The sequence below is a fragment of the Protopterus annectens genome, chromosome 3.part1 (assembly GCF_019279795.1).
Source record: "Protopterus annectens isolate FY-2018-M chromosome 3.part1, PAN1.0, whole genome shotgun sequence".
In the NCBI taxonomy this organism is placed as follows: Eukaryota; Metazoa; Chordata; order Ceratodontiformes; family Protopteridae; genus Protopterus; species Protopterus annectens.
The window spans coordinates 514,424,069-514,447,020 of NC_056732.1; positions in this window are offsets into that span (position 1 = coordinate 514,424,069).

Genomic DNA, 22,952 nt, shown 5'->3' on the forward strand with positions numbered 1-22,952 from the left:
CCGAGAATCGAACCGGAGAACCTCTTGCTGTGAGGCGACAACGTTAACCGCTGCACCACTGTGCCGTATTAAAAGCTATATAGTCTGAAGCATGTGTACTCACTCCAGCATTCCCTGTTGTGCTCCAATCTCATCTTGTGCAGCTCTTTCTTCACTTTAGTTTCTTCAGGGGCTATGTAGATAAAAGCATTATGTACATTTTTGTGGATGGTATGCAGTTGCAGGTTATATGTGTTGCTCATATACATAGGTAGTGTTTGCCATTTTACTTCATCCTCCCATCAGCCTAGGATATCAGGACTGCAGTGTCTCATGAAACCTTAATGGTAATAGCAGTGATCCCCATGCATAGTAAGCTATTGGCACAGGTGACAGCCTAGGCTAAACTATTCCAGGCTTCACTTTAATTGCTCTCCTGCAGGATTCTCTGGTTGTAATCATTATGAAAGAGGTAAAGAAATATTTTGAACTCACACTACATCTCTGCTCTAGAAGGAATACTAACGTCTTCTTCTTCCTCTTTTTTTTCTTCTTTTCCCTTAGCCAATCTCATCTCAATGAAGAAATGACAGCAAACTGACAACCATATACAGTGTCATGTGTCTCATCTGCTGCACAATGGCAGGCATCTGTGGGCATCTTATTTATGCAACGCATGGCAAGCTCAAAAATATAGGCATTGTATTATTATGGTTCACAATGGCACTGTAAGATGAAACATGAAAGTTCTGTACCCCTGTGTATGCTGATAAGAAACCCAGCACTACAGCGACTCCATTTTCAGATGGTTATATATGGAACTATGGTTCCCTTTTGGAGGCATGGCCTATGACGTGAATGTTCAGTGTTGCCCAATAAGGCCCAAGCACATACACACCATGCACACCATTATGAAGTATTGAGCATGATGGTTAGCATGTGTGCTCATTGCACAAACTGAGCGATTCAGAAACAATAATGAACTGAGGCCTAATCAGTATATTCATCCCACCCAAGCTAGGTGAATATGCAGACTATAGGTTCAATGGCATGGAGAGAGCATCAAAGCACTACAGAAGAAACTGCAGAGTAGAGTTCATACCTGTAAAAGGCTAATTTCAGATGTTTCCTTAAGGAAAACTACAGCACTGCGTGTGCAAGGTAAATGCTACTTTTCACAAGTCCATCATTTGTAATATGTCTGCCTGCCTTTAACTGCTATTCATCTTGTTGACATAATAAGATGCTGTCAGTAATTCTAAGTGTATTGTGAAAGGTGTATGGAGTTGTGGACTGCAAAGATACAATGATTGTTGGGCTGCATACATACTCAGAACAGTTCAAAATATTCATACAGGTCATATGATACCTCTTTCAGTAAGTACATTTGACTGTTCTATATACTATGCATAGCTCCAAAGCAAAAAGTTTCTTTAGCAATGAGAAAAAGCAATCAATGTCATGTGATAGGTTTACTGAGCAGATGTTCCTTTTACAAAACAATGTGCTTGAAATTAATTAAAATATGTGTAAGGTAGAGAGAGATTTTGTTATATGGCCAAGGTGGAGACTGGTCATAGTTTTTATCAGAGCTATACAGGAACAAGGCTGGTAACTATACTGTTTTCCACACTCACAGATCAATGCTAAAAAACAAACAGACAAACAAACAAACAAACAAAAACAGGCAAGCTGAAGCACACTGCTAAATCTGCTCGGACATCGGTATGTACTCCCAGATTCTCAGATGCAGAAAATGAGGTTCATAGGTTCATAGGTTGGTACTAGACTATCAGTCCTAGGGCCCATACAAGCCTAGGCATAACAATTCCCTGGCTATTTCTTCCCACAATATTTACTTCCCTGGACCCCTGTCTACCAGGGCAACTGATGTGATCTCCAGGGTGAATTTCCTATCTCCCATCCAATCAAGGTTCCTTTTGAAGAGGGACAAAGAGGTACTCTGCTTGACAAGTATGGGCAGTCTGTTCCACAGTCTGGGGAATCTCTGGGTCAGGAACCTATCCCTCCAGCATGTTTTGTTCATTGTGATGACAAGGTTTAGATCCCTGGAGCATGTGGCTCTGAGGAATTGGGATTTCTTTAAGTGTAGCATGTCCAACAGCTCTGGGTTTGACATGGTCTTGTATGTTATGCAGAGATTGCCTTTGAGTAGACGATATGCGACAGAGTATAGCTGGAGTTTTTTTAGACGGTCAGCATAGGGCATCTGCTTAAGGCCTGTGATTCTTTTAGTGAGGTATTTCTGTGGCCTTTCCAGTTGTTGCAGATGATTTGAGAGGTACATACCGAATGGGGCGTTGTATTCTATAATGGGTCTAATGAGGGATGAGTATAGTGAGACAATGACCTCCTTTTTTCTGGATGAAAATCCCTTAGTGATGAGGTGTGCCACATAGAAGGATTTCCTGACTGTTGTGGCGATGTGGTTATCGAAGGTAGGACCACTGTCCACCTGTGTCCCCAAGTCTCTTATCACACTTTCGGTGATTAGTGCACTGCCACCACAGGCACATGTTTTTCCCCAAAGGGAATGACTATACATTTCTTGGCATTGAGCTTGAGCCCATGGCTCTGGCACCAAGCATCTGTTTCTGTATGGCCCTTTTGTAGAGTATCCACATAATTTGGGGATTCAATAATGGCTCCCAGTTTGCAGTCATCTGCGAAATTTGTTAGCCAGAGTCCCTTAGTGTTGGCCTGTACTTCAAAGAAGTAGATGCCAAACAAGAGCGGTCCCAGGACTGAACCCTGAGGTACTCCACTTGTCACTTGTCTGGAGCTGGATTTGATTTTGGCTACCTTTACAGTGTGGGTTCTGTCAGTAAGCCAGTTGGCAGCCCATTGAGTGATGTAGGGATTAATGCCCAGCTTAGTAAGTTTATCTATGATTCCAGAGTGGGAATGGTGTCGAAGGCCTTGGTGAGGTCAAGATAGGCTGTGTGGACCACCTTACCCTCATCCACAACTCTGGAAACTGATTAGAAGAAGTCAATCAGGTTCAGAAGACAAGATCGTCCCTTTACAAACCCAAACTGGGTGGGGTCTAGTGTTTGAAGGTTGCAAATGTTTTTGTTTATAAGTTCCATGATAATATGTTCCATTGCTTTGCAGATCAGGCTCGTCAATCTGATGGGGGCGGTAGTTCCCAGGATCCATGGTGGATCCTCCCTTGTGGAGTGGGATAACTGCAGCTGTGCACCACTCAATGGGCACGAAGCTTGAGGAGAGGCTATGATTAAACATGAAACTTAGGTGAGGTGCCAGTTCATTTTGTAGTTCATGTAGTACACAGCCCGGGATGTTGTCTGGTCCCAAGGTGCTACTTAGGTTCATAGGTTTATAGGTAGATACTAGGCTATCTGCCCTAGGGCATTTATAAGCCTAGCCAGAGTGTATTTGGCTTCAGCCTCCATATTAGCTTAGCCTACTGTGCCTCTGTAAAGTAGGTCACAGAAGGTACCCTTTTAAGATTAGTTTACTATGCGTCTGTCTAGCAGGGATACATTAGAGATCCCAGGGGTGAATTTGCGATTTCCCATCCACGTGTCCAGATTTCGCTTGAAGAGGGTCAGCGAGGGGCTATGTCTAACATGAATTGGGATTCTATTCCAGAGTGAGGGGAGCCTCTGGGAAATGAATCTGTCCCTCCAGCATGTCCTATTTATTTTTGTGCTGAGGTTTAAGTCCCTGGAGCATGTAGCTCTAAGGGACTTGGACTTTTTGAGGTGGAGAATGTCCATTAAGTCTGGGTTTGACATGGATTTGTATTTCAGGCATAGATCACCTCTGAGTAGGCGGTAAGCAACTGAGTAGAGCTGAAGTTTCTTTAGTTGAGCTGCATAGGACATCTGTTTGTAGCCCATGATCCTCTTGGTGAGGTACTTTTGGGGTCTCTCCAGTTGCTGCAGGTGTCGGGTAAGGTACATCCCAAAAGGGTCATTGTATTCAATTATGGGCCTGATGAGTGACGAGTAGAGGGGCACAATGACCTCTCTTGATCTAGATGCAAACCCTTTCATGATAAGGTGGGCTATATAGAAGGTCTTTCTAACCACTTTGGCAACGTGATTATCAAAGGAGAGATTACTATCTACGTTGGTCCCCAAATCTCTAATTACTTCTTTGGTACTTAATGGATTACTACCTATGTGGTAATTTGTGGGCACCTTGTTTTTCCCAAAGGGGATGACTATGCACTTTTTAGCATTTAGCTTGAGGCCGTGGCTCTGGCACCAAGCATCCATCTCTGTGAGACCCTTTTGGAGGATGCTTGTGTCAGCTGGAAATTTGATTATGCCCCCAGCTTGAAGTCATCTGCGAAATTTGTCAGCCATAATCCCCCCGTGTTAGCCTGAACCGCAGAGAAGTATATACCGAACAAGAGAGGTCCCGGAACTGAGCCCTGGGTATTCTGTCTCTATGGACAATGGCACTTTTCTTGCATGCAGCTAACCAGCCCTACTGGGAGCATGCCTGGGATGATATGGTCATAAATGTTAATGCAGTTTGTAGACACAATGGCAATTATGAAATGGCATGCTGCAAGGCCAGTGATATTATATGTACTGCCCAATAAAGAGCCCAAATCCTACCACAGGAAAATAGGTCAACATGTTTATAGCTGTTGATAACACCACTCATTTGAACAGAAAATGTCCTGGCCTCTGTCAGAGGTAGTCTCACCTCTATAAAGTCTCACAGTATGTTGATGGATGTTGGGGCAGAAGTGGATGGGCCCCAGAGACAAATTCACTGGAGATACCAAAGGTATGTAGACCTATTTCTGCGTATCAAGACCTGTAAGTCCTTTTCACCCATTAGAGTATATCAGAGTGATTGAAGTTGCTGAACTTAAGGTATACAGGTACATCAGAGGTTCACCATCCACAGCCATTTGTACAAGGTATGCAGTTAATGAGTTTGTTGATACTATGTTAATATTTGTAAAACTCAGTTGCATTTATACTTCTGGTGTAAGGTCATATTTACACATGATATTTTATGCTTTGGTGTATTCACAGGTGATTCTTTATTCAGCAACAGAAATGTGGTCGCCCTTCATGTCACAGGATCTGCAACCTCTGATAATAATGGGAGAGGTGAACTGGCACAGACAGAGGATACAAAGTGCATGTGTTGGACACAGGAGCTGTGACAAATGTATTACCAGCATAGACCATGGACAAGTCATTTATACCTGCAGATATTTAGGCTACCCACACCTCTCAGGGACCTATCAATCAGGGAAGTGTGATGACTCCCAGTAGAGTGATGTCAGAATATACCCCTAGCCCTCATGATCAGAGATGTCCACTCAAGTTTGTGAGTAATGATGCTTACTGGAACATTGTTTCCACACTTCCCTAGAGGTTGGTGTATCAGTTACCACAGCCTAGAGTAAGTAGAAGGCCATCTTAGAGACACAGACTAGTACTACCACAACCATGGTGGCAATAGTGAGGGTGATGCAGGTTGTGTGTTGATGATCTATGGGAGCACATGTCCAGTATGTTTGATTACATGGATAGACTCAATCACACCATGGTACATGCAATGTCTTCCCTGACCCATAGTCCAAGGGAAAGTTCCATCTATTTAGACAGTTAACTAGTACATCTGCAGATGGTAACTAACATAGCTGTGGATAACCAAGTTGTCACTCCCACAGTGCTAGCACTTCCATAGCAGCATGGGTTGTGTGATCATGGACATTGCCACAGTGGCATTGTCACACAACAGACATTTCTCGGGGTAACAACACACTAGCATTTAGCCAGGGTCACAGTACATACAGTACAAATTAAGGCAGACCCTGCTGTTGTGGCAGAGGTGTGGATGGAATGCTGGACCCTCTATCATATTTACCCAAGACCATTCCAGTAAATCAAACTATAGTGCTGCAACTACTGCAGAGACTGTGTTCCTGCAGACTCACACTCACACCACCACAGCCCCCAGTACATCACACAAATTTCCACTGAAACCAGCCCTACTCAAAGAGTAGTGCATAAAAGGTCACCCTCCCCAAAGAAGTAGCATTTCACAGAAAACCACCTTTAACTTTCTTCAGCTCTCACACATTTCCCTGTGAAAGGCATCCACTCCTGTGCTCTTTTCTCTGCCTATGCAAATGATGATAAATGTTCCCTGCCATTTGTACACTATTACATGGATTGTCTATGGTTGATACAGTGTGACCAGCTTACACATGGGTATTCATTCAAGTATTCTTTTTACATCCATCGATTTTACTGCAGTGTATCAGTGTTACCTATGTGTATTGTGTTCTGAAGCTGTGTGCAATAAGCTGACTCTTTGTCAGTGTCACAACATACTGCATAACATGATCATGCCATACTGCTGACTCCTCCACTTGACTCTTTGTCTGACTCAGCCTCCACTTCCTGGTGTGCTGGGAACTGCTGCCCCTGAAAATGCCCAACTTGTTGAAGCTGCTTCCTAATTATGATATTATGTCACATTGCACAAAATGACATTTTGCAGATGTGCTAGATCACAGGATACAACAGAAATAATCCATACAGTAAAAGCATGCTTGTAGCAGTGAAAACATATGCTCAGCAATGTTTCTTATTTGTAAATGATCATGGTTGTACACATGGTCTTTATGAGTTTATGGGTTTATTATGTGTGTCACAAGCCAGAGTTCCACCAGGAAGAAACCCCTGTGGGAAGTCACCACTCACAAACCTTTGGTACGGGTCACAGGTGTGCCATATGTGGGAATCATGATAACTGCCTAAGTGATCTACACACACATTATAGATGATACACTGCATTAAAGAACACATGGCAGTTGATGTAGCGATACCCTTTGCTGTTCACATGCCTCCTTCCCATTTTACCAGATATGGCCTTTATTTCAATATAGATGCAATCCATTGCCTTCAGTACCTCAGAGAAATTAGCAATATCATGGAATTCAGCATTGTGTTGTCTGTCTCTTCTGGGGGTGAATGGAAGCTACACTTGTTCTCCCACATGCTGCTGCATGACATTGAGAAACTCACTGAGTATTCTCAAGGCATATGCCTGAGATACCCCCACTGAATCTTGATGAAAGGTCCCTTTAGCTAGTACATGTAAAGCCACACATACCATAATATTCACTGGGATAGGAACTCCACAACACCCACAGGGCTACAGATGAGACCATGTCCATAGTTTCTTGGATGGTGTCCCTATCTACACAGTACTTGCTCACAATGTCAGTGTCATGGAGTCCATGAAATGTTAGATCAGATCAGATGACCCGAAGTCTCCGAGGTTCATAGGTGTTTACTAGGCTAATAAACATAAGGGTTTTTTTAAGCCTAGCCATGCATCCCAAATCTCAGAAAAGTTCTAATATCTTTGATAAGTGTAAGCATAGGCCTGGGAGATGAACCATTTACATGTTACCTGTGTCCATTAGAGACATAGGTGCCAAACTAGGGATGAATTTCCATTTCCCATCCAGTTGTCCAAGTTGCAATTGAATTGGGTTAAGGAGGAACTCTGCTTTATATGGATGGAGAGCCTATTCCATAGATGGGGTAGTCTCTGGGATACATACCTATCTGTCCATCAGGTCCTATTTATATCACAGGCAAGGTTTAAGTCTTTAGAATGGGTAATTCTGGTGATGTTTGTTTTGTGGATATGCAGAAGGTCCATCAGTGTAAGGTCTGACAATACCCTGTATGCCAGGCATAGATCTCCCCTCAAGAGCCTGTAGGAGACAGAATACAGGAATAGGGTCTTGAGGAAGACTGCATAGGACATTTTACTTACATCTTTTAGTGAGGAACCTCTGTGGGCATTTCAATTGTTGGATATGCCTGTTTAAGTACATACTAAAGGGGGCATTATACTCAATGACAGGTCTGATGAATGTCGAATGCAGTGGAACAATGACGTCTTTCGACTTAGATGCCATTCCTTTGTTTATATGTTGCACAACATAGAATAATTTCCTCACCACTGTAGACACATGATGGTCAAAGGCTAGACTACTATCTGTATATGTCCCTAAGTCCCTGACTACTGGGTCAACTGTAAGGGGTGTGTTGTCAATATAATAGTTACCAGGGATGGATGACTGGGGTGATATCATATACTGTTGAGCAAAGCCATGACAGTACATGCTTTTTGCAGATATACATTTCCTAATGTTGAGACAACTCCCAACATTACTTAGTAATAGCCTAAATCTGAGCATTTGAGCAATCACAAGCATTCAGCTGAGTTCAGATATGCTGCAAGTGTATCTTATTTGCATAGTATTTATACATTTCTGATATGGTCTGCCATTTTGTTTTGCCTCATTCTCATTTATGAAGAGTCTTATTTTAATAATGTTGCTCATTACCATGTCATTATATAGCCATTAGCATATATCATGTCTGACAATGCTGCTTGGCCTAGCAGTATCAGGCCTAGCAGTATCATGGAGTTTTTCTTTTTGAATCTAACACAACCATGTGCCTGAATGCTCATGTGTCAAATTCACTTACCACAATACAGAAAACTTTTCTGAATCTCAACAAATATAATTCTTTAACAATAAATGATAATTTATTTATCCTTTGTTAACTGGGTTAGTCCCAGTAGGCTAGTAGCCTCTTTTCATGGAGGACGTAAAGTGGTATTTATATTTCTAGGAAAAATTTGTCCTGGGCATCAGGGGAGTCCCCCTACTTGTCATTGTTGTGAGTAGGAACCATTTTGAAGGAGCACTTTCCGTTTCCTTTCCAGGTGCAGAGGTGGCCTGGAGAAGCAGGGAGACAGATGAAGAGAGGAGATTATGGAGTAGTGAATGAAATGAAGGAGAAAGCGAATATCAAGACCAGAGAATGTGTGCAGTATTCTGAGGAAATATTTCAAAGAAACCTGTTTGATGGAGATGAGTCAGCAAATGATGAATGTAGAATTACAACCCTCCAGTTGTCAGGGTTGCTGGATGATTTAGTAAAAGAAATGTTGATGAAGAATGAGCTAGAAAATTAAGGAGATATTTCCTGTGGTGGGGGGAGACATTATGGAGAAAATACAAAAGGAGGATTCAGAGACAATCCTGAATAACTGTAGTAAGATGGAAAAGAAAACATATGCAATGAAAGTAAAAGAAGGCAAAAGTGGCGCATCAGAAAAGATGGCAGAAGAAAATGCAAAATGGAATTATGCAGTAAGAATTCATGGTAAAGACAAAGAAATGGACAGGTATGAAGTGTGGGAACATTTAATCTCCTTTGGGTGTAAAAATCACATGAGGTTAGAGCATATATTCTTATTAACAAAGAGACATTTTGTGGCATTATATTTGAGACTGTTTTTCAATGGAAAGTTTTATTGGAAAAAAAGAAAGACTGTAACCCATGGAGTCTTTACATGATAAAAGCATTTAATAGGTTTACAAAAAAGAAGATTAATGCATAATTTTGAACAGAGGTAGAAAGAGAGACTTTGAAATGACATTTAAAAGCTTTATGTAAACAAATATTGGGAGTTGCAAATGTTTATGTTTATGACAAAAGGGGTTTGTGGAATGTTGACTGGGGCTGTAATATTGTGTTAAAAATAGAAAGAGAAAAAATATATACATATACCAAGCATGATAAATCTGGAGGGGAATAGGGGTGTTGTAAAATACTGGGGACAACCCAAAACATGTTTTTTTTTTTTGTGTGTGTGTATGGAAAAGAAGGACATTTGATAAGTAACTGTGAAAAAAGAAAATGTTATATTTGTGGGAAATGGGACATGATGCAAAAAATGTGACTTTAAATGTTATAAATGTAACAAATGGTACAGTTATAGATGAATTGCAGAAAAGGAAATTACAGTAAAGAGAAACAAAAAGAAAAAGAAAGAGAAGAAAATGAATAAAGAGAAAATTTTAGATGTAGTAGAAATAGAAGAAAAATTAGATGAGAAAAAAAATAATAAAGAAGATATAGGAGTAGGTACTGAAATAAGTGATGAAGAAGACATAAAGTGGGAGGCAATACAAGGGAAAAAAGAATTCTATTGGTAAAAGGGTAAAAGACAGAAAAAGAACATTTAAAGGGATAATTACAAAAGAAAAAAGAAAGGGAATGGATGAGAAAGAATATATATGACTGAAGACCGGGACTTGGTATAATGGTTAAGGTGCAGTGTTTGATTCTCACTTTTGGGAAGGAAAATGATTAGGCTTACAATGGCCTGTTAAGAAAGCTAGCCTAGTAATTAGCTATAAACTTATGAATCTAAGAGAAAATGAACATTTTTGAGTGCTTTCTGTAAATATGAAACGTATTAAGAAGAATAGGAATTTTGCAGTGGTATAATATGTGTGATGCAGACGTAATTATATGAGAAGACACAAGATGTTTAATAAATGAAGAAAGATTATAAACAGAAAAAGTATGGGAAGCAAAGATAATTTGGAATTTGGGAAATGAAAGATGTTCTGAAATTAGTGTATTCTGTAGAAATACAGTAAAGATACTAGATGTAAAGTTAACAAAAATGGGAAGATTAGCCATTGTAAATTTAAAATGGAAAAAACAAGTATACAGAATTATAACATTATATGTTTAAACTAATTGTGAAGAAAGGGAAAGCTTATTTCAACAGATTTTAGAGGGTCAATATTATGTTGTCAAAAGGCACTTTCATCGAATGCCTTTTTGTTGACACATAAACAGCAAACTCCCAAAACTCTGAAAGCCACTTCAGTGAATTTTTTCCCAGGGGAAAAAAACACTTGTCCGTCATCGAGAATCTGCCCTTTTCTACACTGTAGCAAGATCTCAGAGTTGGTATAATTAGTTGGGTGTGTGTGAGGGGGGGGTGAAGCCCCTCCCACTTCATAGGGTCTGACAGTTTGTTTGTTTTTTTGGTTGTCCAAGTAATTTTTTTCCCCCTGGGAAAAATTAACTGAAGTGGCCATCCAGAGTTTTGGGATTTTGCTGTTTATGCGTCAATGAAACGGTATTTTATGAAAAAGCTTTTCCACAAGGTAATATAGAACTGATTTTAGATTATGAAGTGATAAATATAAATATTATAATGACAGGAAACTTTAACTGTTATTCACGAGGCAAACATAAAAAGAAAGGAAATGATATAAGAAAAATGTTAGAAGTCATAAGTTGTGGTAAGTTAAAATTTTGGGACAAAAATTCATGGACTTACAAAAAGGGTATATAGAACTGGAATAGATTATTTTATAGTATCAGAAAATTTAGTTATAGGAGAAGGGGAACTAGTTGAAACAGGGTTTTATGATCATCTTGCAATATGGCTAGAGATTAAAATAGCAGGCAAAAGAATAAAAAGGATAAATGAGAAAGTATGGAATGAAGAAAGAAGAGATTAGTAATATAGTTATAAAAAATCATATTGCTATGAGAATATTTTATAAAATTGGTCTGAATAGTGGATGATATTTAAGGAAAAATATAAAAAAAATTTATTTTTTTTTTTGTTTTGTTTTTTCCCCCCAGTGGCAATATGATTTGAGAAAGGTAGACAAAGTAAAGTGTAAAGAACATATAATGATGCATTGGAAGATTTAGAACATAATATTAGAAAGTACGTTGACAAAGAAAAAGAATTATATGAAAGAAATCAATAAAAAATACAAGATTTGTTATATAAGCAAATGCACATTTTACAAGGAAAATTAGAAGAAGTATTAAATTACTTAAGCAGATTAGTAAAGGAGTATGGCAGTGTAATGAGAGAAGTAAAAAATGTAAAAGGAGAAATTGAAAGAACAAAGGGAAAAGTTTATGTATAGTGTAATACAATATGTGCATGAAAAGTTTAAAAGAAAAAAAAGAAGGCAGTAAAAAAAACATGGAAAGTAAAAAAGTTAACAGAAAAATAGAATAAAGAATTGGCAAATGAGATTTCTTTAAATTAGCTAGATAAAGTAATAGGACAAGTAAATACAGATTTGTCTGCAGGCTCATATGGAATAGGGTATGTATAAATGTATAAAAATTTAAGGGATTGGCAAAAAAGTTAAGGATTTTGAATGAATGGTCAAATGATGGTTTTTATGTATAAAGAATGATGTAGTGGAATACTTAAATTCATATGGAAGAATGACGATAGAAGAGAATTAAACTATAGTATTAAATTGAAATAGTATTGAATCTTCTTCTGGCTTTTCCCGGTTAGGGGTCGCCACAGTGGATCACCTGTCTGATCATGATTGGCAGTGGAGTTTTACAGTGTCGGGTTGCCAGCCTGGCACCCAACCTTCCACAGAAGGCACACACATGCACACACTCACACCTAGGGCCAAAGTGTCCAATCCACCTACAGCATGTCTTTGGGAGAAAACCGGAGCACCCGGAGGAAACCCACAAGACCACATGATGATCGAACCGGAGATCCTCTTGCTGTGAGGCAACAGCGCTAACCACTGCAACACCGTGGCCGCCCTGAAATAGTATTGAATAATAATGATTATAAGATCTTTATGAAAATAATGCAAAAGAGATTTGAAACTAAAAAGGAAAATATTATGGATGATAGAATGTATAGTATAAAGGGGACTGGTTGTCAAAAATTATTAATGATAAAAAAATTGTGGATGATATAATGAACAGAAAAGAAAAAGCAACAATTGTGATTGGGGATCTTAATAAGGCATTTGACACAATTGCCAATTAAATCTTATGGGTAATAATGAAATAATATAATGTATGTCAGAAAGTTAGGAAATTATGTGTATGAGCGCTTAGTAATAATAAAGTAAAAATACTTGTAAATGGCTGGTTAGCCAAGATGTACATATGGGAAGTGATTTAAGACAGTGATGCCCAATATTTTATTCAGTTAAAGCTGAATATGGATTCCTTAAATGAGTATGCAATTAACAATTTGCTAATGCACAAGTATCTTGTACAGTGTAATAAATACTATGCATATTTAAAGGTAACAGCTGATAACATTGGTGATCTTTGTTCCTCCTGTCAATAGTCGGATGATTCCCTTACCAATGTTAGAACCAAATTTCGACTTGATGATGATGATTGCACATGTGCATTTGACATGGCTTGGAGAACTGTTGTATCATATATTAATGACTGGACTGATGAACTAAATAATGATAGGCATAGAACAAATAGGACAGATTTAGGAAATGATGCATCTATTGATTGCAAAGAACATTCAACTCCTATGAAACATGATGAGGCCCCTGAGAACTATGGAATTCTAGATGCAAGTACTTAGCAATCTGAGGATCTGGTTTGTTTAGAAGGAAACAAAAAAAAGAAAGAAAGGAAGAAGCTTTCAACAAATAAGGAAGAAAAAGAAACTGAATAATGACTGTAAAGCAAAGAGAATACGTAGTAAAAAGGATTCTGCTTTGTTATGTAACACACTGGTGACAGGGAATGAAGATGTCTGTCTATAAGAAAACCCTCAGTCTACAGAAAAAGGCATCACCTTTCCAATGGAAAAGGTAGAAAAAGAGGCAAGGGGCAGGTGAAAAGGAAGAAATCAAAACTGAACATGGAAGGATTGAAGAACATTACTGTAAGAAAAAAGAAGAGAAAGACAGATGTTGACTACATGGCTCAAGCTGCGGATGTATAATGCTAGCTGGATGAGAATTTAATACACAATGAAAAGTGGAATTAATAAGACTAATGGTGATGAAGATCTATCCTTCGTAACAATTGATAGAGCAGAAATTATTGTATTATAAGCTGAAGATTCTTCAGAGATGGCCAGCAAAGATATTCTTGTAGTTGGAGATTCAGTTATTAGAGGAGCTGATACTTATATTTGCAGAGATGATAATGAATACTGAGTAGTGTTATACTTGCCAGAAGCAAAAACAGAAGATGTGAAACAAGCCTTGGAACGCCTTAATGTAAGGAAGTATGGATCTGTTTTTATTCATATTGGTACAAATGATGTCACCAACAAAGATTCTCTGACTGTTAGTCAGGAACTGACAGCCCTCCTAGGTAGTATAGCTTGTACTGGTGTTAGGACATATTTTTCACAAATCACTTATAGACAGGATAGTCAGGTGACTGTCAATGAAAAGATTTTTTTGGATAAACACCTACATGGATAAAATGTCCTGTTTTAAAAAAAATTGAAATGTGTAGACCATCCAAGCCCTCTTTTGGGCACACGTGTTCAGAAAGGATGATGTGCATTTCTCTAGATCAGGGAAGAGAATTTTTTGCAGCAGATATTTTGCAATATTTGGCAAACACTAGCCAGGAATTTTGCCAGGTCAAAAATGTAACAGTTCACAGATAACAACATTTGATGCATCTCTGATGGTTGTTAATACTAGGAGCATTAATAATAAAGTATTTTTATTAGAAAATTTGTTACGTTCTCACAAGATTGATGTTATAGTTTGTGAAACATGGTTAAAGAACAATGACTGGAAACCAGTTCTGTCAGGGTATAAATGTTTTTACTGTAACAGACATTCTAACAAAAAATCAAGTGGAGGTGTTATGATAGGGATTAAAGATAGCTATGAGACTTGTGATTATTACATGTTCAATGATAACACCAACACTATAGACTGTGTAACTGTGACAATAAAGACAACCCTGGAACATATAACAATTGTTGGAGTGTACAGGCCACCAAAGTCAAGTGCAGATGACCTAGAGGAATTCATACATTTCTTACATGAAACACAGGAGCGAAGAATAATATTTGCTGGGGACTTAAATTTACCAGAAACAGACTGGAATAATATTGATTCAATAACGTTAGTAAAGAAATTATTTACAGAGTATATTCAGGAACAACAAATGCTTCAGATTGTAAAAAAAAACTACCAGGGGATGGAATATACTAGATATTGTTTGTGTTCCCAAAGAAATTACTGTAACTTCAAGTCAAGGTTTACCACCATTGATGTGCAGTGATCATGGTGTCATAAAGGTTAATTTGTTGCTAGATAATTCTGCCAAACTGAAATCTAAGCCAATGCACAGAAGGTTAATTACAGATTATAGGGAAGCAAAACAGTTACTATATAAAACTAACTGGAGTGAGGTGTTCAGTGGAAAAACTGCAGATGGAATGTGGAAAGTTTTGAAAGGGAAATTGTTTGAGTGCAAAAAGTAAAAAAAAATGTTTAACATCAGGATCTAGGCACGCAACATCAAGGGGGTATATTTCCATAAGAACAAGATACCTGATTAAGGTGAGAGACAAAAAATATAAGAAATGGTAGAGAGGTCAAACTACAACTTTGAAAACTGAAACAAATGACCTGGGCAAACAGATTGAGCATAATGTTAAACAAAATCAAGAAAAATTTGAAGAAATATTTGTAAAGATATTAAGCATAATAGGAAACCTTTTTATAGGTACATAAGATGTGGAAGGAGTAAAGATACACAAATTGATAAACTGTGTGCAGATTCTAAAATTTATTCTCAGACACAACAGATTATAGATATATTTACAAAATCTTATGCAAAACAGTTTGGCTCCATAAAAGGGGTGGTAAGTTGTCCTAGTTACATCCAGGAAACCCCAGATACTGGAATCAAATTAGATTATATTGAAAAAGAACTGTGCTAACTGGATCCAAACAAAGTGCAGGGAGGAGACGGAATAAGTAACAATGACCTGAGAACACTTAAGCAATTACTTACACTGCCAATACATCTATTATTCACTACGGCATATAAATATGGGGAGATTCCTAAAGATTGGAGACCTACACTTATTAAACCTGTCTTTAAGGGAAAGGGGAGTAGGCCAAACCCAGAATCATATAGACACTTAAGTTTACTTTCATGTTGGGGAAAAATAATGGAGAGGGTAATACTGGATAAGTTATTGTCAGAACTGGATAGGTTGGGACTTGAAACCATGTATTAGCATGCATATGTTGAAAATAGATCTGTTACCACCTGTAACATGATGTTCTATAAAAATATAATAGCTATGAATGAAAAATTGTGCTGTGAATGTGATTTATATAGATTTAACTTCAGCATTTGACAAGGTCATACACAAAACACTGATCAGTAAATGAGTACAACTAGGTATTGATGTACTGTTGATAAGATGGATAGCTGCATGGCTTAAAAATAGGACATGGCAAGTATCACACACCAACTGGACAGATGAAATCCTTGGTTAAAGTCAATGTGTCCCACAGGGCTCTGTACTAGGCCCTTACTTGTTTAGATTGTGGGGGGGATTCAGTAATCCACCGAGTAAGCCTAACCAAGTCTTACTCGGAGACTGCCATTTAAGACTATGATGTCAGAGCATCATGCATATGCATGAGGGCGCTGACTCAACTGGAAGGCTAACACAGAGCGTGTAAGACTGCAGGGGGTGTGTTAGACTGCCGAGCAGTCCAAATACCCACACCCCCACAACCATATAAAGTGAAAATGACAAATGCAATGAGCGAGTTCGCTGAAATGTACACATAGCAAACAGTACACATCCCCACATACTAAACCTCTTTGTAATTGTAAAATGTAAACTAATTTTTTTTATAATTCCCGATATAGCTGCCTATATTTGCGCGTGTTTGTGCGGGTGTGCCCATTGCTTAGCTGCAGTTAGCAATTTCGACATCGAAGAGCATAATAAGAAATGTTTATGCAAATCAAGCCAAATAGCAATAGCGTAGTGGTAGAGCATTCGCACAAAGAGGAGGCATTCCCGGTTTTAGTCCCACCACTCCCCTGTCTATTTTATATTTTAAATTAGTATATGAAATAATTCCTGACATATATGAATGAAATTTTAGTAAAAAGCATTGAAATGGCCTCTGTATTAGTGAACAAAATGTATATATATAAAGATAAGAAGGTGAGCAGCATTAAGTATATTGACATATAATTGCCCATAGCTAATCAGCGGTTTACCTAGTGCAATATAATTGCCCATGGCTAAACAGCGTTTTACCTAGCACAATAAAATTGCCCATAGCCAAGCAGTGCTTTACCCAGCGCACTATAATTGCCCATAGCTAAGCAGCGCTTTACGTAGCGCAATAGGTTTGTGCAGAGCTGCGCACCGCACTAATGAGCACACCGTAGGGCAATGTGAAGCAACGTAAAGAAAAGTTGCCTAAACACAGCCACACCCCCTAGCCTGTCTGGACAGTAGTAAAATAAAAAGCAATGACATGTTTTGAACCCGGGACACTGTGCACCATAATCAAAGTAATGAACCACTAAGCCATGACAGCTTAGCATAAACATGCACTGTTAACATACATATACTTATAAATGGAAGATTAACCATTGCTAAGCAGGTTTGCTGTTAGCCGAGAATTTTCAAAAATGGCCAATCACAAATAAGTGTGGGAAATGTGGCATATTTAAGCTCCATAGGCAGGAATACTCACCATAACTGATTGTAGCTCCCATCTGCAGTCAGAATGGATGGTGCTGGAGAGGGTACTCAGTTTCAAGCGCAACGCTGGGGCATCGAGGAGTCAAAATACATGGTTTGGCCCCTTGTCAACCATCATGAGTCAAGACTCCTTCAGGGCCAGTTTCAAGGGATGGAGTACAAAGCAGAGGCTTGGAACCTGTTTGCTCATGATCTCACCAGTGCCACAAGTGTCCCTCAGACTAGTGAGCAGGTCCGTCACCACCATGCAGACCTGAAGAGATGGAAGCAGGACCTACTGAACCTATGGATACAGGAGGCCCGTGACATGCAAGATGCCCCACTACTGCGTAGGTAGCCATGGAATGAAGTATGTAAGACATGCTATTGTAGTCTATATAATGGATAGGTATGTCTCAATATCCCATTATTTACTTCACAGTTGCAGGTATCCATGCTGAGAATCAGCAAGCCTATGCAGATAGGCTGCTAAGGCTGCGCCACCAGGCAGGTTAGTAATTATTCTGCATGTATTGATGTATAAAATAAGTGAGAGAGCCTGAAAAAAAGTGTTGTAGCCCAATAATAAAGCCATAAAATGCCCTGAATAATTTCTCTGCATGTACTGTTATATAAAATAAGTCAGAGAGCCAGAAAAAGAGTGTTGTAACCCATTAATAAAGGTAAAATAAGTCCTGAATAATATCACTGCATGTACTGCTATATAAAAGAAGTGAGTGAGCCTGAAAAAGAGTGTTGTAACCCATTAATAAAGGTATAATACGTCTTGAATAAGTCTTCTGCATGCACTGTAATATCAAATAAATGAGAGAACCTCTAGAAAAGTGTATAATGTAATTAATAAAGGTATAATACTTGGAGTGTGTCCGTGTCACTTACTTTGAAATGTTGTTGTACCCTTGCATTATATAAATTGTACTGTTGTATTAACCGCTGTCAACCCACAGTTGGGCAGTCCCATATAAAGTGGATGAAGGAAGTGCCAGTAGCTGTGAAGGATATATACAGTCCTCAACAGTTGGTTAATGGCTGGCATGCATAGGTAAATCTGGCACACGAGTAGCTTGTTAATGTGTTCCCCAGAAATGAGAGTGTGCTACTTGAAATGTAGGGTTCTGTAGAAATATAACTGAAAATGTCACGTGAACACATCCAGATATGTAGATATATAAATATAAATAAAATATATAACTATGTAGCAGTAACATCTGCATCTTGGACAGTTAGTATGTCAGATATAGGTCAGGTATATAATGAACTAGCCAAACCCATTACACAACCTAATGCACGTTGCCTAGTGTAATAATACATGTAGGGGATATATGTCTGCAGTCAATAGGAATGTAGTGTAAATTATAAGTACTTAGAAGATGTTAATGGAGGTATCTTTTTACACCCTACTGTATAACAATGCAATTCCACACCTCAATGGGTATGTCTAATCTCAAAACATTTGTTGGGACATATGTCCTATTGTTCTATAAATATCTGCATTTACTTTGATGCATGTGCCCTGTTCAAACACCACAGTCTTGGTGGCCTGTTGCCACCAATCATCCCTGCATGCTGTTGGAATGTCTACTGTTGTTCAATATATGCATGTGTTATGCTTGCTGTTCAACTGTTGGAACCCTGGTGTGTTGGGTTAATGGGAATATTACTGCATGCTGTTACAACTAATTTGGAATGCTGTTGTCTATGTTGTAATTAAACACACCTAAACACAGAACATATGGGAAGGCTGGTCTCAGCGGACCCACCTGTCCCTCCTCAGCTGGCGATTGCACCTGGCACCAGCAGGTCCGGTGCCCAGCCCGAGCTCCTCTCCTCCGTTGGTCCTGAGCTACCTTTGGGTAGAAGCACTGCAGGGGATGGGGCTCGTCCACCCCATGCAAGCGTGGGCGGAGAAGGGCCACCTGTCACCCTCCGAAGGGTCCGGGCTGTGGTGCGTAGGGAGATCCAGCATTCAGTCGCTAATCCCCTACGCCAGTTCGAGGCAAGAGTGGCATGACTCATGGGTGAGCCTGCCCTTCCTATGCAGCCCCCAGCACAGCCACCCTCTGGGCTGTGAAGGTGCAGTGGTGACTGCCCATGGGTGAGGATCTCAGTTCCACTGTTACCATCTGTGGGCTCATGGGCTTGAAATTTCCAAACATCCTTCCCCATCAATTGTGTTCACCCACCCCATGTGTCATATTCCACCGCTGTATGCGTCTTGTTTGTGATGACTGTTTACCTCCCCAACCTACCTACCCAAATATACCTACTTCATCTACCTCACATTCCACTCTCACCTGAAAAAACAAAAAAAAAGGGCAATTCCACTCTCACCTGAAAAAACAAAAAAAAAGGGCAATCTGTTCCCACAAAAAAATTACACCCCATACATAGCTGCCCATTTCGCACACATGTCCACTGGACATGTAAACTGATAATTATAATTGGCAGTACAACATACTTTGTTGTCCTCACCCCTCTTTCACGGATGGAAGGTTTCAAATTTCACTCCAAATTTCTAACATATGCACAGCTGTTGCTGGTAAAGAAATGGGCAGCTATGGACCTTCCCTACACCCATCCTGCACATCCCGAGCTGGTTTCCCTACTGTCTTTCCCTCTTTGTGCCCCCTTTTTCACCACTTTCCTATCTCCCCATTTTCTTTTCTTTCAAAGAAGTTAGCGCTGGGGTTAGCGGGAGTAAGCACTTTTAAGTAGTAGTTAGCAGGTTTGAGCAAGTGTGTGCTTGTGTGCGCTTAGCTAAATATTGCTAAGCTTCGCACAAACCCACGCAACACTGCTTACAACTGCTTAAAAGTGCCTTAGTCACTCTGCATGGCAGGGCCCTTGTTCTGCTGACCAGCAAAATAAAAGACCTCTGTCAGTCTTGAACCCCAGACCTTGGACACACTACACTGCATGAAGTACCACTAAGCCACAGTAGACATACAACACATTGGTGCTGTAATAAATATATCATGCATTACAATGAGTGAATGTAAAGGGAAAATAGGAATGTCATAACACAAATCTTGTTCTGTGGATCTTTACCAGCAGTTGTTGTGGAATTGCATGACATGACTGTGAAAAGAGAACCAGCCATTCGAGCAGGAAATAATGTTACAGTAGCACTTTACAAACCCTACACAGTATCAGAACAGGATAAACACTGGCATATTTGAATAGGGCAGAGGCCATACTTCCCAACTGTGACTGCTTTTAAGGGATATCTCTGATTTGTAAACAAATGTTAGCTGTGTCCCTCAGAATCCCTCTGAAAAGTACTGACGTTAGGCAGAAAAGTGGGGAATTACACTTGATGAATAATGTCAATAAGTAAGAGTACAAACTGCTTGCACGTCAGAAAATGTGTATTAATACATATGCTCTGATACTCTCACAGTCTCAACTTAATGTTTGTAATATATTACAGGTGTACCTCAATTATATGTACCTTTCCTTGAGGCTGTTCAAATATATACCCGAGTGTATCAGAGGCCTGGCAGAGGCAGAAACACACAGGCATTTCAATTTTTCTGCTGTTACACACTCTGCAAATAGCTTTGGAAGGAGTCCCACAAGCATACCCTTATGTAGGAGTACAACACAGAAATATCAAAGGATGTAGCCATATACTGGTAGCAACCAACTGTGACAATGCCATTGTTCCAGTGCGGAAAAGACCGGTGTGGTGCACAGACAAAGAATAATAGGCTAACCTCTGGCTACCATCTGGATATGTTCACAGGTGGGAACTACGCAGATAGACTACTTGCTTTGATAGACTAACAGGTACACAGCAACCCTGTATGTTCAGCATGATAAACATCACACAATAATATATAATGCTCTCTGTACTTCTGCACCGCTACCCAAAAGAACAATATACCTGTGTATTCAGGCTTTACCAAGGATGTAGGTAGGCATACTCAGTACTGAAATTTGTCCAGTTGTCTTGAGCAGCCTGTGCTAATGTCAACACAAATAAACAACAAACTGTTCAGAAGTAAGTTAATTAATATTTACAGTATAGTAGTTCACAAACAGTTCATGTGCCAGAAGAATACATTGCGATAACTGCTTTAGTATGGCAGTTAATTGTCTAATTAGAAAAAAAAGTACATACTCCCATGTATTTTGTGTAAGCATTTGGAGGGGTGAGTAAAATTCTACACTGACAAGCGTGTACTAGAAGCAGCAACATTCAGGTTTGAGTACAACATGCAAATCACTGGCTACAACCCTAGCTTCAGATATAAGAAGTATACCAACCTTCTGACTGACACAACGGTGTCCACAGCAAACAAGCATGGGTCCCACTTTGGAAAGCTGAAAGGGCTACGCCTACCTAACTTAGCATTTTATAGCAGTGGGCTGCTATGACAGTGAGTACTGCAATTACCACACAGCAGGCTGCATGCAATTAGTAAATGGTGGGCACCAATTGGTGCAGAGGTCATCACATGCACATGTACAGATACCTAGAAAAGCAGGCTGTACTTGCAGTCCACATATGCAATAATCTCATTGCAGCAACAGAGAGAGTGAGAGCGAGAGAGAGACAGAGACACAGACATAGACAAAGACAAAGAGACAGAAACAGAGAGACACAGAAAAAGAAAGAGCAACATCAACAGACAGAGAAAACCCAAACCAAAAAAAAAAATTATTTCCTTTAAAAACAGACGGAACAGAGAAATACAAAGGAAAGGTATGTGACACATATGTATTTGTTGTCATGTAGTAGAAGAGTACTCTACATACTGTGAATCATCCATATGTGGCAGCAGTATGTATCTATATGTATCTGTACATGTGCATAGGGCAAGGGACATACTGCAACTGTTTGTGAAGGGTGTACATATATATATATATATATATATATATATATATATATATATATATATATATATATATATATATATATATATATATATATATATATACATATATATATATATATATATATATATATATATATATATATATGTATATATATATAGATGTATATATGTTGTTGAAGGTTGTTATGTGCCTTCTTGCCTCCTTCTCCTCACAAAAATTCTATTTTCTTCTCTCTCCCCTATTCCCCCCCATCTTTTTTATCTTTTTCTCCTCACTACTGCCTTTTACTGCCTTTTCTTTTGTCTCCTGTCCCTCTACTCTCTCTCTCATGCTACAATATGTAATATGCTAAAAGATGATAGTATTAGATAGTCTAGTAGTAGTGTAAATTGTAATCTAGTTTTTAGTTTTTTCAATTTTTTAAGTTTTCCTTGGTCTTCTCTAGTATTTATTAGTTCTAGAAGTTGTTTTGTAGAATGTATTTTATTATTTTATTTTTTTTGTCTTCCCTTTGCCTTGTTTTTCATAATTTGTTTTTTTTAGTTGAGTCTGTTAGTACTTGTAATTTGTTACTTGTAATTATTCATTATAAATCTTTTATATTTTATGACCATATGTGGAGCTTTGGGCTCTGCTGAAAATGAAAATATATCCATCAAGACAGCCAACAGAACAAAAATAAATAAATAAATAAATAAAATAAAAATATTTCTATGTAGGTTGTAGTG